General features: G+C 36.8%; 1 protein-coding gene across 1 annotated transcript in view; it reads left to right on the forward strand.

Moving 5' to 3' along the window:
- Nucleotides 1-14,424, forward strand: part of dve (SATB1_N and homeodomain domain-containing protein dve) — a 109,635-nt gene that overhangs the window by 25,598 nt on the left and 69,613 nt on the right. The gene's annotated exons all lie outside the window — the stretch shown is intronic.

Below are 14,424 nucleotides of genomic sequence, written 5' to 3' on the forward strand. Positions count from 1 at the left end.
AGCGTCCATCAAGAAAAGGCAAAAATTGTTGATAATTCATTTTGAATACACTGCATAAAGCTGGCTAACAGGACTTTAGCTGACAGCAAGTAGAAGCAAACTTTGTATAGTGGATACTGAACTGAAGATTTTACTGAAGATTTTATCGTAATGAACAGCCAGCTATGCTGAAATTGTTTTTGCTCCGAACACTTTTAATGGTAATCTAATCATATATTAAACTGTATTGCTCTGATTTTCTAAGGCTTGTCAATAGTATTAATATTAATTATATGTTGCTATTCATTCTTATTCCTTCCATAAAGCTTTCGGAATATTTGTATATTTTTTCCCCATTCCGAAACATTTTGTTTCTCATTATTATTATCATTATTTTTCTCCTCGACCTTATATATTTTTGTTTTCTTCATAATTCGTTTGACTAATTTTGGCTTCTTAGAATCTGATCTGATTTTGGCAAGAAAATTTTCTTATAATATAATATAATATAATATAAGGAATTACATGTTATTTTTTAACAAGGTTACTAAGGAAAGACATACATATGTATGGACAGGAGTATACTAAATATATTATATTTTTATGGGATAGACATAGTCGCTTGAATAAAATACATAAATTGTATATCTACTCATAAAGATAGAAATATATAGTTAAAATATATAAATAATTTTGTATTTTGTATTTTTTCAATATATTTTATTTGTTTATGAATATCTATATTACCAGTAACCATACTATAACCTTATGGTTAGTGGTATGACTCACTGCAATATAATCCTTATCAGATATTTAGGAGTGTTGCTAACGTTCTTTTGTATGATCTCGTTCAGCTTCTCCTTCGATTATATTTTTATTTGAAACGTAGCCTCATTCTTTCATGGGCCTCTTTAGTTTTTATCTTAACTACTCTTAATCGTGGGACTAGAATACTCTTATAAATTTGACTCCATTATACCTCTATAATCCTCTGCACCCATAGAGCATCTTGACTTCGTTCTGCCGAATGCCGGCATTGTTCCGTTTTTTATTGTTTAGAATAACTTTGACGTGAAGGCGTCGACGTTTGCTGACAAGACGTCGACGCTGAGCTGATGATGATGATGTTGTGCTTCCAGTTCCTTCAGTGCTTCCCGTTCTGCCTTCTCCAGCTGCTGCTGCTACTGCTGATGCGCAACCCTTTCTGCATTTGCTCTGAGAGTGGCTGGCTGAGGGCAGGGCCCGGGGTGTTCGGGGTTTCCGGGGTTACGTGGCTATGTGTTTTTGGGTGCGTATGATGGCAGCAGCTCCACAATATCTTGATAAGATTAATCAAACTTTCAGCGAATGCTCCGCGCGGCACAAAGTAGCTGAAAATATGCTTGGCGTGTAAAAAGGATTTATGCGTAATTATATGGGAATAGCGTAAAGGAAAAATAGCCCCGACTCTCGAAAGTTGTTGGTGCAAATATAAGTCGCAAATCAAAAGCTTGACGTTGACAGCGCTAAGAAGTACTATGTGAATGGGTGGGGATTGGGAGGCGAACGCCTTTGAGTGGGGTTTTTCACTCTCTCATTATGTGAGCTGCTTTTAGTTTGCCTTTGTCTTGCATACTTTTTGGCAGTGCTCTTAATTAGTCGGGCTTTGCCAGGGCTGTCGCCGATTTCATATGACTCAGATATAACACTCTGCCCACTCCCTCCCACGCTATCTTAGCTTCTCCTTCTAGATATATTTGCACTCATATATGAAAGCAAGTAAGCACACAAATTAAAACCACAAAATAAGTCTTGAGGCAAGTCGCTGTATGTACTTCTAGCTTGTAGTTGTAGTTTTCTCTACAAAGTGCCAGTCATTGAGTATTTGCATTAAAAATGAGAGAGACGTCTCAAAGCCGCTTACAGTGGTACGCAAATTGATTTACAAATGTTTTGGAATCAAAATAAACGTAAATTGTCGAATGGCTTGAAGAAACTGGCGCTTTAAAGAAATAAGAGTTTTAAGAATTTTTTAAATTGAGGTTTTCTCCAAGTTGGAGAGAAGTTGGCCAAAGAAAACTATAAAATCTAGAGATATTTTGTATTCTTCATGTTTTTACAGTGAATCTCGAGATCTATAAGAGCTAAAGACATCAAATTTGATATGAGAGCTACATATTCTATAGTACATAAGTATACAAAATGTTCAGCTTTTCATAAATGTTTCATATAAAATAATAACTATTATGAATACCTATGGAATTATAGAAGCACATAAATTTTAATATGTGCAAATGTAATGTATTTTGGGATCAATATTTTAAATATAGTGTTCTCCGATAGCTAAAATTAAAAATATCTAGTCTAAAAAATAATGAAAAATAAAAATATAAAAATAAAATAATATATTAAGTCTCAAATATTTAACAATTTTAGAAATTTGAGTCATCTAATTTGGCATGGGGGCCAATCCACTTTTTATAAAACTGAAATCTAACTTATTCGAAGTACATTCAAAATTATTCTACAATTGCTCAAAGTTCTCAGTGGCCTAGAATTCTTCCTCCTGGAGCTTGAATTATTTATAAGATTTTACAACTAGCAAATTAGTTTGTTTCTATAGTTAAGCCTTCTTTTGCAACTATCGTGCGGTTTAAGTAGTTGCAATGCAAAAAAAATAAAAAAAAGTCTTACACCAACCACTGTGAGGAAGACCCAAAGATTTTCCGTTTGAAATATAAAATGTAAAACTAAATTTGCACATTACACGGAGAACATGTGCCTTCACCACGATTCCCGAGCGACAACAACAAGAATCGAAAGCGTGAATGCTGAAAAGGTAGCAGAAACAGTTTTAGGGGTTTTTTGGCCATAGTCAATGCTTAAGGTACAGGAAATAAAACGTATATACAGCAATATATATAAATGCGAGGAGAAGCAGCAGCAGCAGCCGCAGCTATTAGCTGGCAGAGAGAAAGAAATAAGGACTTAACTAGCTTGACAACTACTTTCCGCTTGACAAGCAATTTCCACGTAGATAAAGTAACAACAACAGCAAAAAATATGGGAAAAGAAAAACAAACTTTGAATTTGTAGCTAAATAATTGCAGCGAACACTGCGTATACGCAATGTATGCATGAATAAGCAAAGCATAGCTCATATCGAATATATATATAAAGAAAGACTATATATATAGATGATAAATATATATGTAAGTGTGTGTGTGTGTGTGTGTAGCCGAATCTGTGAGCCGGCGACATGAAACGGAAACCAACTTTTGAAAGCGGGCACAAAATGCATTTCCAGCTAGCGCCGTCTCACTCGCTCGCCCGTTCGCTATCTAACTATACCCGTCTCGTTCCATGGAGCACTTAAAAGGCAGCCGAGAGCGAGAGATAGTTAAGTCGATATCGCAGTTTCCGTCCGAAAGCAGGAATTTACTTGACATTTTCATTAGTGCGGCACAGCCACAAACACTTTGCCAGGCTAGCGGGCAGGACGAGGGATGGCAGGAGGCGTGGGGCAGGAGGCTGGCGTGAAGGCAGGATACAGCAAGCAGACGTAGCTCGAGCTTTCTACTTTGGCATTGAGGCAGACGCGATGTTTGCGGTTTTGATGCAAAAATAAAAATAGCAATAGCAGTCAGCCTGGCAAGGATTCACTAGCAAGGACTTAAACACACACACACACGCGCGCGCGCACACGCCCTCACACACACCCAGGCATAAACCCATTTGGCATGGCTTATTATTGGGGTTTGCCTGGTACGACTTGTCACCCATGCACACCCCAACTACCCTTTGTAAGTGTGTGTGTGTGTGTGTGTGTTTAGAGCTATTGCCCGGCCAAGTCCTTGGCTCTGGCTCACATCTTGATTTCGCACTCAGCGCCTGTGGCCTAGGCTAGCGCTCTCTGCCTAATGTTGTGGGAAATTGCATTAATTATTCTATTAGCAGCGTAATTCGTTCTTAATTGCATGATAAACTTTATTGCCTTTTAGGAGGATTGAGTGGCTACGCCACACACCCCCACCCTCTCTCCCTCTATCTCTCTGTCTCTTTCTCGCTCACTCTCTTGTCAGGATATGCGTGCGCTTCGCACTACAAATATGAGCATAAGTAGTCTATTGGAATTCCAGTCGGCGAAGCATAAGTACACATTTATTTCACTTAAGTGGACATCTTAGCTGAACTAAATGTCTTCAGTTTTTGGCTGTTTACGTTTCATTGCGAAATACGTGTGTGGTTCCGCTAGATAATTGTTGCTTATTATAGATGAAGTCGTTTAATGGCTAAGGAAACTGTGCTTCAGCTTAATATGCTGCAATACTTAGTTCCATAAATTATAATTGAAAACTTATATTCATTATTCAGTGTCGTGGTCATAATAAGTATCATTATCATTGTCATTGTCATTGCCATTGTCATTGTCATTGTCATTGTCATTGTCATTGTCATTGTCATTGTTATTGTCATTGTCATTGTCATTGTCATTGCCATTGCCATTGTCATTGTCATTGTCATTGTCATTGTCATTGTCATTGTCATTGTCATTGTCATTGTCATTGTCATTGTCATTGTCATTGTCATTGTCATTGTCATTGTCATTGTCATTGTCATTGTCATTGTCATTGTCATTGTCATTGTCATTGTCATTGTCATTGTCATTGTCATTGTCATTGTCATTGTCATTGTCATTGTCATTGTCATTGTCATTGTCATTGTCATTGTCATTGTCATTGTCATTGTCATTGTCATTGTCATTGTCATTGTCATTGTCATTGTCATTGTCATTGTCATTGTCATTGTCATTGTCATTGTCATTGTCATTGTCATTGTCATTGTCATTGTCATTGTCATTGTCATTGTCATTGTCATTGTCATTGTCATTGTCATTGTCATTGTCATTGTCATTGTCATTGTCACTGTCACTGTCACTGTCATCGTCATTGTCATTGTCATTGCCAGTGCCATTTGTAATGCTCAACAAATACTTTAGTGGTATAGTATCTACATATGTACATATATAGGTCTCATGTAAAATGAATCATTCAAATGCACATATCATATCATTCTTATCGAATTCGATTAAATCGTAGAAGCGCAACTGGTTGCATTTCTTGTCTATATTTTATTTAGCTACTTAATGTGTCAACATATTTGTTTATAGCGTTTATTATTGATTAGCTGCGATTTTGAGCTATATAGAGCTATCGTGCACTGGTGTATTGTTTGCACTGAGGCACTTCAATCTAGCCGTGAGTTATTATCTAAGCGAAATCCAATTAAGCTTTATCGCCTCAAATTAATCAAAAACGAAAAACAGCTGAACACAATAGCTAAGCAAATACAATCGCAACTAAGTCAATATTAATCAAATCAGAAGCGCCTTAAGTTTGCGCCAATACCCCTAATGCCGCAGCACTTGAACTTACAATCTTAGCTCAACTGATAGAGACAGAGATACAGATAGAGCTAACGATAGAGATAGAGATAGACGGAGACGTAGAAATAGGTAGAGTTAAGGATAAGTGTAGCAGTTCTTTACGACTCGTAAGATTATTAATTTAGATTGATAGATAGATTATGATAGAGAGATAGAGGGTTGGAGAGATGCAAAGATAGAGAGATGGAGAAATCGAGATATTTATGTGTATATATAACATAGCGAAACAAAGGGATAGAGGGATGAAAAGATAGTCAAATTAAGATCAAAGAAAGAGAGAGCTGGACAGAGAGGAACTTGAGAATTGAGATGGAGAGATAGAGAAAAAGAAGATAGAGATGGAGAATTGGAGAGATGACGTGGAGATATGGAAAGATGGATCTATAGGATGATAGGGAAGTTGGGAGGTAGAAAGATGGATATATAGGGAAATTGAGAATTCCAGAAATGGACAGATAGACATCTATAGAGAGATGAAGACATGGAGGTAGTTAGGAAATGAACTATTGTTAAGAAATAGAGAGGCTTAGCAAGATTGAGAGAATGAGCGAGAGATTTAATTAAAAAAATTGATAGGGAAAATTTGAAGAATATTTACTTTTCATATTCAATTTTCAGGCATTTTACTCCAAAGTGTTGAGTGTTTTGCTTAACTCAGAGAGAGATTGAAGCTATAGTCAAATATAGAGATGTAGATAGATGGGGATAACTGTCCGTACTTCACGTTTAGGCTTCGCGTTTGATATTTTCCAAAATGTTGTTTACTCTCACATTGAAGCGCAAATTTATTTTGATTTTCAAAAAATACGTTTCTGATATTCATGGCCGGCTTATGCAGCACACGCTAGAGGACTTTGGGCGGGTGGTCTTTCAAGCCCTCTTTTGATTTTGACCGCGTTGACCAATATTTGCTTTTGCGGCTGTTCTAAAAATTTCGCATACAGCGTTTTCCGTTGCTGGACATTCACCTGCTTTCCGCATTTCATGCAATTAATTTAATTATGTGGCCAACTAGGCTGAGTGTTCCACCTCTCTCTCCCACTCTCTCTGCCTCGCTCTGTCTTTCTGTTTAGCTCTTCCTTTCACTCTCACTCTCTCTTTCGCTGGGTATTGGCGTCTCGCTCTCATCCTCATTAGCCGCTGTTTGTGGAACTACAAACTTGTTTCAGCTTTTGTAGTGCACACTAAATGAGATGCTTTTAGCCGTTAATGAAAATGTGCAAATTGAGTTGTCCATCCATATGCAGTTATATATATTAATATATATATATATTAGGTATATATATACATATTTATATAGGTTACCATGATGCAATTTGCTTGCTGCCAGCGTAAAGGTAGAAAAAGTACAATTAATTATTAGTTAGAAAAAAAAAAAAAAAAGTGTTCCGCTTGCTGCTGATGTCATTTAGAGAAATGTGATTAAAGCATATGAATAACCCATATGGAATACATATGTGATTAATGTAGACCAGAATATGTACACTATATGATAGTTGTTTGTGGCTACTGGCAGGCGGCTGGCTTCAGGACAGGACAGGAAGTTGGGCAGAGGCAATATAGATCAATATAATGTACTATTCTACTCTCATGATACTTTCTTTAGTTCTATGTCTTTTCGTCTCATCATTACATCATTTCATCTCATTATTACATATATCATTTTCTTTTTTCCCGGCTTTTTTACCTTTAGATTCCCTCTTCTATCAATTTTCATCCTGGGTTTTCTTTTTCCTTGTCTTCCTTTTCTCTTCTTTTATGCCGCATCTTACAATGAGTATTCTCTTATATATTATCATTATTATACTATACTTTTCTGTAAACTTTTTATATGTATGTACATATCTATTATACCATATTATATATGTATAAGAATTTCTTTAATGAAATCTTTACTGTATTAAATTTTTATTATTTTTAAAATTCTTCAAATTAAGTTTTCAAGTTCTATACATATGTAGAAAATATATAATTAATATGTAGAACATATATTAATAAGTTTTGAAACAATTTCACTTGCATCGATTTAATTTAATCAGCTAAAATCTGTTGATTTTGTTGTATTTCCTTAAAAGTCAAACACAGTTATTATTGAAATAACCAAAGCAGATATCGTAAAAACCAAACAGACGTCAATGGGAAACGCCGCTAACATCCCAGGGGATTGAGCAAGGGAATGAGGCTGAAGAGGGGCAGCGGACATGGACAAAGAGACAGATAGACAGATAGACTGAGAGCATGCGGCATAGACCGAGACCTCAATGGCAGAGCAAACAAAGTCAAGTGCTGCCAGAGTCTGTTGAGTTGCGTTAGGGTAGGCGTTGCCAGAGTCAGTTCAGAGAAGATCAGCAGGTATTTCGTTTGTCATTTGTCATTTGATATTTGGCTATTTCCATGGATAAATAAACAGAGCGTAGAGCGTAGATATGTGTCCAGATAGCTGCTATCAATTTTTAATTAGGGATTTGTCAAACAAAATAGCAAACAGAATGTTAGCAAACATGGGACAACCTCAATGCCGCATCCCCATATCAATCAGTGCCTAGCCCCATTACCAACCCCCAATCGCCAATCGCCAATTGTAGTCTTCGCTCTGATCGCGATAGCCGATCAACACTGTCAACATTGTTCGGCGGCATCCACAAAGAGACCAAAGTTACGCCGGCTAGAGCTATGATTCTATTACAGCTATTACTTACGTAAGGAGTAGAGTACGAAAGAGAGAGAGAGAGAGAGTGACTCGCTGCTAGACAGTTATTTTTAGTTGGCTCACATGTAACAGCAGCAGTCGCGTCGACGGCATCCATTGCAATACAGTGGTGATTCGAATGACTGAACTTAGACAGACAAACTGTTAAAAAGAAAATATGAAAAATATGCTCAGTAAATTGCTGAAAAACGTAATTAAAGCTGAAATTTATATATAGCATTTTCTATACGGATATAAAATAGTGATATTTATCCTAACTTGAAAATATTTTTCTTTAGAAACATGATGAACTATGACATTGAGCTTTAACTTTGACATTTGGATAAGGGGAAAGTTACGATTTGCATAGACACACCTTATACAACAGAAACATACTCTATTATCTTCGTGAAGAAGTATAAAACGTGAAACATTTCATCTAATTGAATTTAAATGAAACTTTCTTAGTTGCAAATGCTAAAAGGATCACTAATTTAATGCCTCGATTTGATAACAAATTTGCTTGAATTTTATATAATTTGTTATACATTTTATCTTATAACTATTACTCCATTATTTGATTAATGACTCAAAGATTCTTATTTAAATCGATGAATGTCTTATTAACGAAAAAAAAAATTAATAAACATAAATATATATACATTTTTTTCTTGGTATTCCTGAGCCTCTTAATGCTTTCTTTAAGGCAGAGCTGCTAGAAAATTAAAATGCTTCTTAAACCTTGAAAAACTCCTATAAGGTTTCACATTGAGAGCGTGCACTGTAGCTGCTTATATTTTTCATTGTCAAAAACGTTGCGCTGAGAATCAAGCGCTGCTGCCACCTCAGATGTCACTGCTGCCGCTTCTTCTTCTTCTTCTTCTTCATCATATTCTTCTTCATTCTCTTTTATCTGTTATCAATTGAGAAATTTACAAATCGATACGCGACATATCTTGTTTCGTTTGCCACGGCATTGCGAGCTCTGCTTTTGAAGATGCCGTGACGCGTGGTATGATTCGGTAGAATCAGAGTGTGGATGGGTGGTTGGTTAACGGTAAGTGCGGTGCTGTGGGTGCTGCGGGTGGGTTGGTTGGCAATCAGTGCCACATCCGATGCGATATAGCATGGAATTTATCTATTGATTTGTTGAGTATGTGTGTTCCTCTCGCTTTTGTTGGCATCAGTTGGTATCAGTTAAATCAATTAAGGCTTTCAAGTGGAACGATCGCCGTGCCGACATGCTTACCAATGTTATGGACACACACACACACACACACAGACAGATAGACATATAGATATAGCTATCGATATCGGCTATCGATATCGTTGCCATGTCGCTCAAGTCGCTTTCAATTACCTCAAGTGCTAAATGTGGTTATTCCATTTAATCACGGGCGGGGCCCAGCCCCAACCAGCACCCCACTCCCCCGCTCCCAAGCATTGTTAGCTAATGTGTCAGCTTTTTTTTTTTTTTTTTTTTTTTTTTTTTTTTTTGTCTTTCGGTCTTCGTTCAATACTAATTGAAGTGCGCTTTGTGTGCCGCCCCAAGGTTGCCACCCACACAGCTAACCCAGGTAACTAGTTGGCAATGGAAAACTTAACTTGAAAGATATATGAAAAGAAACTTGGAAAATTATGTGAAAATGTTTTAAAACATATATGGCATTAGACAGAGATTCACAAAACCTAATTCGAAGCAAAAAGAGAATTTAATAAGGTATAAAAACTGGGCTTTAATATGTGAAAATATATTTTAAATTTATGCCATAAAAGATTTTGCTCTTGTAGAATTGTTTCTAGCTGGAAAATTTTAGAACCCAGCTATATAGCTTTGGAGTCAAGCTGTTAAACCTGAATTTATAGCTAAATTATAAAGCTTAAGCAATTCTACCTAAGGCATAATATCCACTGAATACAGTCCAGAGCTAATCTTAAAATATAGTAAATTACGTTTACGTTTTCTAAAACAAATTTTTTATTTATTCTTGAATATATTTACAAAGTAATCTGAGGTATAGAATTTTGCTAGGCTTTTTGCTAATATAGCTTAGTTTTTGTAGTCTTCATTTAATTTCATTTAATTAATTAATTCATTTAATTTCACATTCTATGACATATAAATATTCAACCCTAGCAAAAATCTTCAGCTTTTAGATTTTTTGGGATTGGGAAAAGTCAAGGAAAGCTATTAAACTATAAAAAATGAAATGAGCATCATATATTATCTGAAGCTTTAGATTACTTGAAGAGTTTACCCTTATCGTTATGATTATCGTTAGGAGACTTTTTAGCCTTAAGAATCTAATTGAATAAGTAATCAGATTTTTAAGAGCTTTTAGGTTTAAATAATAACCTGAATAAGAATTCTTGGATATTGAAATTAGATTAACCAGTCAAAAAGACGAGTATAATTATTTCGAAGAACCATGAATCCGAGTTTTTGTAATGACAAGAATTCAAATGTTTTAATTTTAAATTCACATTTATAAGTAAAAATTTAGTAATCTCTACTATAATTGATCTAAATCTAAAATTCACTTGTTCATTCAAAATTCCTGCCTACTAAAAAAAAATCTGCCATATCATTTAAGTCTAATCCCTATCGATAAGAAAATTGCACAAATTATCCCACGGCTAAAGCGAAAAGTAACTGAAAATCCTCTATATAGCCATATTCCATATACAAACACATAGAAATGTATACATACCATTCCCGGCATATATATAAATAAAGTAATATGTATATATGTATATGCATTTATATATATATAAACTGCGACTAAAGCGGGAATATAAAAATCAAGTAAAACCGAAAAATTAGCGCAGGCGCATTTGCAATCAGCCGCCGCTAGCTGCTGGCTGCAACGAGCACGTTTCGGCTGTGGCGCGCTCCAATGGCACCGCCAGGCGCCACACCTACCGTGCACACCACCCACTAGCCGGCCCTCCGCCCCCAGCCCCTTCTACCCTGCCACGCCTACCGCCCAGCGGCAGCAGCCGCTGCTGCAACATTGGCAATGTCAATACTTGAGCCAAGCGAATGGCAGCACTTCAGTTTGGGGTCTATGTACATATGCAAGGATAATGCTGGCACACACACACACGCACACACAGATATATACATGAATGTGTGTGCGTGTGTGTGTGGTTAGTTGTGGCTTTAATCAAAAGCAGGCAACACGAACTGGTTGGCTGTTGGCCAAAAAGCAAGCTTATGTGCCATGTGCAGCTATATAGCTACTTTATATACATATGTATATATATAAATGTATATATATGTTTGTGTGCGTGTGTGTGTGTGTGGTCCCCTTGCCAGCACATCGAGTGATAAGCCAGAGCAGCACTTGGCTCTTCAGCCTGGCTGGCAGAGACAGCAGCCGAGGCAGCAGCAGCAGCAGCCAAAAAACGGAAACGTCAAGTTTTGACGCTTTGGCGCCGGAAGTGCTCAGCACGATAGAGCAGCACAATGCCGAGTCCTTACTGCCTGCCTCTTGCCTTTTTTATGCCCTTTTTTGTCATATCCTTCTCAGCATTTATAACCGTTACCCATTTACCGCACAAGGCTAGTTTAGCCTTGGGGTGTGGCTGCTGCGTTTAATCAACAATAAAATCAGAAATCAAAAACTTAATGAATGTCCTTTTGTCATTATGCGACAATGATGCTACTGCTGCTGCTGCTGCTTCAGTTGATGATGCTAATGATGTTGCTGATGAAGTTGAAGATGATGAAGCTGGTAGATGCTGATGCTGGTAGATGATGCTGCTGCCGGAGGATGCGACTGATGATACAGAGCTGTCAACATGGACAGGGACGAAAGGCTTTTTACAGTTTGAATGGGAAATTTTAGAGAATTTTGTTCTTCGTTTTTTGAAACTGTTTAAACACAGTCGAGTTTCGATATGTTGTACCCCGCTAAATCGAAAATCGCGATAAATCGAAGAAAATTCTATCCCTAGACTAGATTGTATATTAAAATATTACAAAAAGAAAAGCTAAAATATAGTATCAATTTGTCTATAGAGAAAATGTGATACTTTATAAGTTAAATGGGATGCAACAAAGAAATTTAGAGCACTCTTATATTAGCTTTGATATATCTATAGATATATGTACGTGGCTACAGCGTAGTCTTCTATTAATATTTAAGCTAAACAAAGTTTAGCTCTAGCTAGAAAACAGCTAAACTGGCAGCACGGTTTTCATATAGAGATTGAGTTGCTCGCCTGAAAGAGCTACAAGACTAATATTTATAAACCTAAGATCTGACCAAAAAAAGGGCCCATAAAAGAAAAACAGTTAAACGAGAAATGGTTCTCAGATGTCTTTAATATAAGAATGTATGTATAATTGACTTTGGGCAGCCTTAGGTCTTCAACAAAGTTGGATCTGAGTTGAAAAATGCTAAATTCGCAATCCAGACAGACATATAGCAGTACCGTTATGTGACTGACTCCAGTCCTTATTTAAATATATATAACAAAAAGAAAATACATCTGACTGCAAACAGAAAGCTAAATTGCCAGCACTGCTATGTTATTATACCGTTATGTGTGCCCGTTAGCTGGCCGCTGGTGGGGCGGTGCGGGGCGTTGCTTGAGCAGCCTTGATGATGACGGCAACGACCGTTTACGCGGCTGATGCTGCCACATTGACTAATAACAATAATAACTGGACACTGTGCGTGTGTGTGCTGGTGCCTCTGTGTGTGAGTCTGTGATTGTGTAGGTGTACTTCTCACAGCCGCAGGTCCAGCGTCCTGCGCTTCAAGTTGAAAATTTCCACACGTTATATGTATTCTATGTCGCGGATCCTGTTTGGGTCCTTTCGCCTGCTGTTTGTCTCGCGCTTGAAAAAATATATATACGTATGTAAGTGTGTTTCTTTGTGTATATATATACATGAAAATATGACAGTCGCCCCATAGAACTTTAATAAAATTATTGATTTTCGCTGGCGCTGGCGCCAAGCTTTTTTTTTTTCTTAGCTCGAGGCATTGAAAATTTTGACAAATTTGTAATTTATAGATTTCTATAGATGAAATATTATTTTCCATAAATACTTTATAATTTGACTGGTCGTAAAACTCATTTCCTTAAAATCTGTTTTATATAAAAATATGTGAATTTTAAAGTTCTCCTTATTTTTGGCGTGGAGCTCCAGAAATATCTGCAAATCAGATTTAAAAATAAAAATTATATCATACAAAATTAAATTTATCTTTAAAGGTCAACAAAAATGGTTCTTTTAGCAGACTTTAGAGATGACATTTTCAAGATATTTGATAAGATTTTATTATCCGGATTAGTAAATGTTCGGACTAAGAAGAGTTTCAGCTTCAGGGAGGTTTTACTGTAGACATTGTGTGCTCTTTTTGTTTGATCTACGAAATATGTTAAAAAATATCTCATTAAAAATGTATTAGACTACTTTCTTCTCTTTGATATCATATTGCAACAAGCTTAAACCTAAAATACATGAAGTGATGTACACATCTCCATTAAGTATTTCTCAAAATTTTTATAAGCTTAAAAGTGAACTACCCAGTTAATCCTAGCATAGTATCTGCGCAACATTTTATAGTCCTTTATCTTTGTACTCTATTATTGATGTATGTTCATTCATTTAAATACACTCTCATCAAATTTTGAGCCCACATCTATGTAAATTCTAAGCAACGCTTCTAATAAGCTATTTACACCAATTACATACCCATACATATGCACACATACGTACATACATGGCTCGCTTTCATATGTAAATATGCGTAAAGCTATAAAATTGAAGGAACAGCAAAGATTTGGAGCTTCAAAATTTGGTAAAGCCCACCCCAAGAAAATAATGGGAGTGTGAGTGAGAGAGAACGAGGGGCTGCCCATGAGGCTGTTAACTAAGTGGAAAGACGTCGACGTCGTCGTCGTCGTCGTCGTCGACATCGTCATCATCATCGTCGTCGTAGTCGTTGTCGTCGTTGAAGGCGATAAAACCGCAGCCAACAAAGAAACAACAACTTAGCACAAGCAGCGCAACAACAGCAAAGCACACAGAAAACAAAAAAAAAGAGAAGAAAAAAAGATGAAGTCTTGGGCAAAGGCAAAGCTTAGCCAATCAGCGTACGCCGAGGGCGGAGTCTATCCGAACTGGTTTGCCGGCGCTTTTTATGTTTATTTCGTGATATTTTTGCTGATGTTGCTGTTGTTGTTGCACGCTTTGCTGTTTTTCGTTTGCGTTTACGCTTTGCTCATCTTTTGCTTTTGCACGAAATTTTTATGGGTTATCTCGCTCTGGCACGCTCGTGCAAGAGTGAAAGGGAAAGAGAGAGAGAGCAGC

Source organism: Drosophila arizonae, chromosome 5, assembly GCF_054131065.1.
Source record: "Drosophila arizonae isolate 15081-1271.41 chromosome 5, UAZ_ARI_1.0, whole genome shotgun sequence".
In the NCBI taxonomy this organism is placed as follows: Eukaryota; Metazoa; Arthropoda; class Insecta; order Diptera; family Drosophilidae; genus Drosophila; species Drosophila arizonae.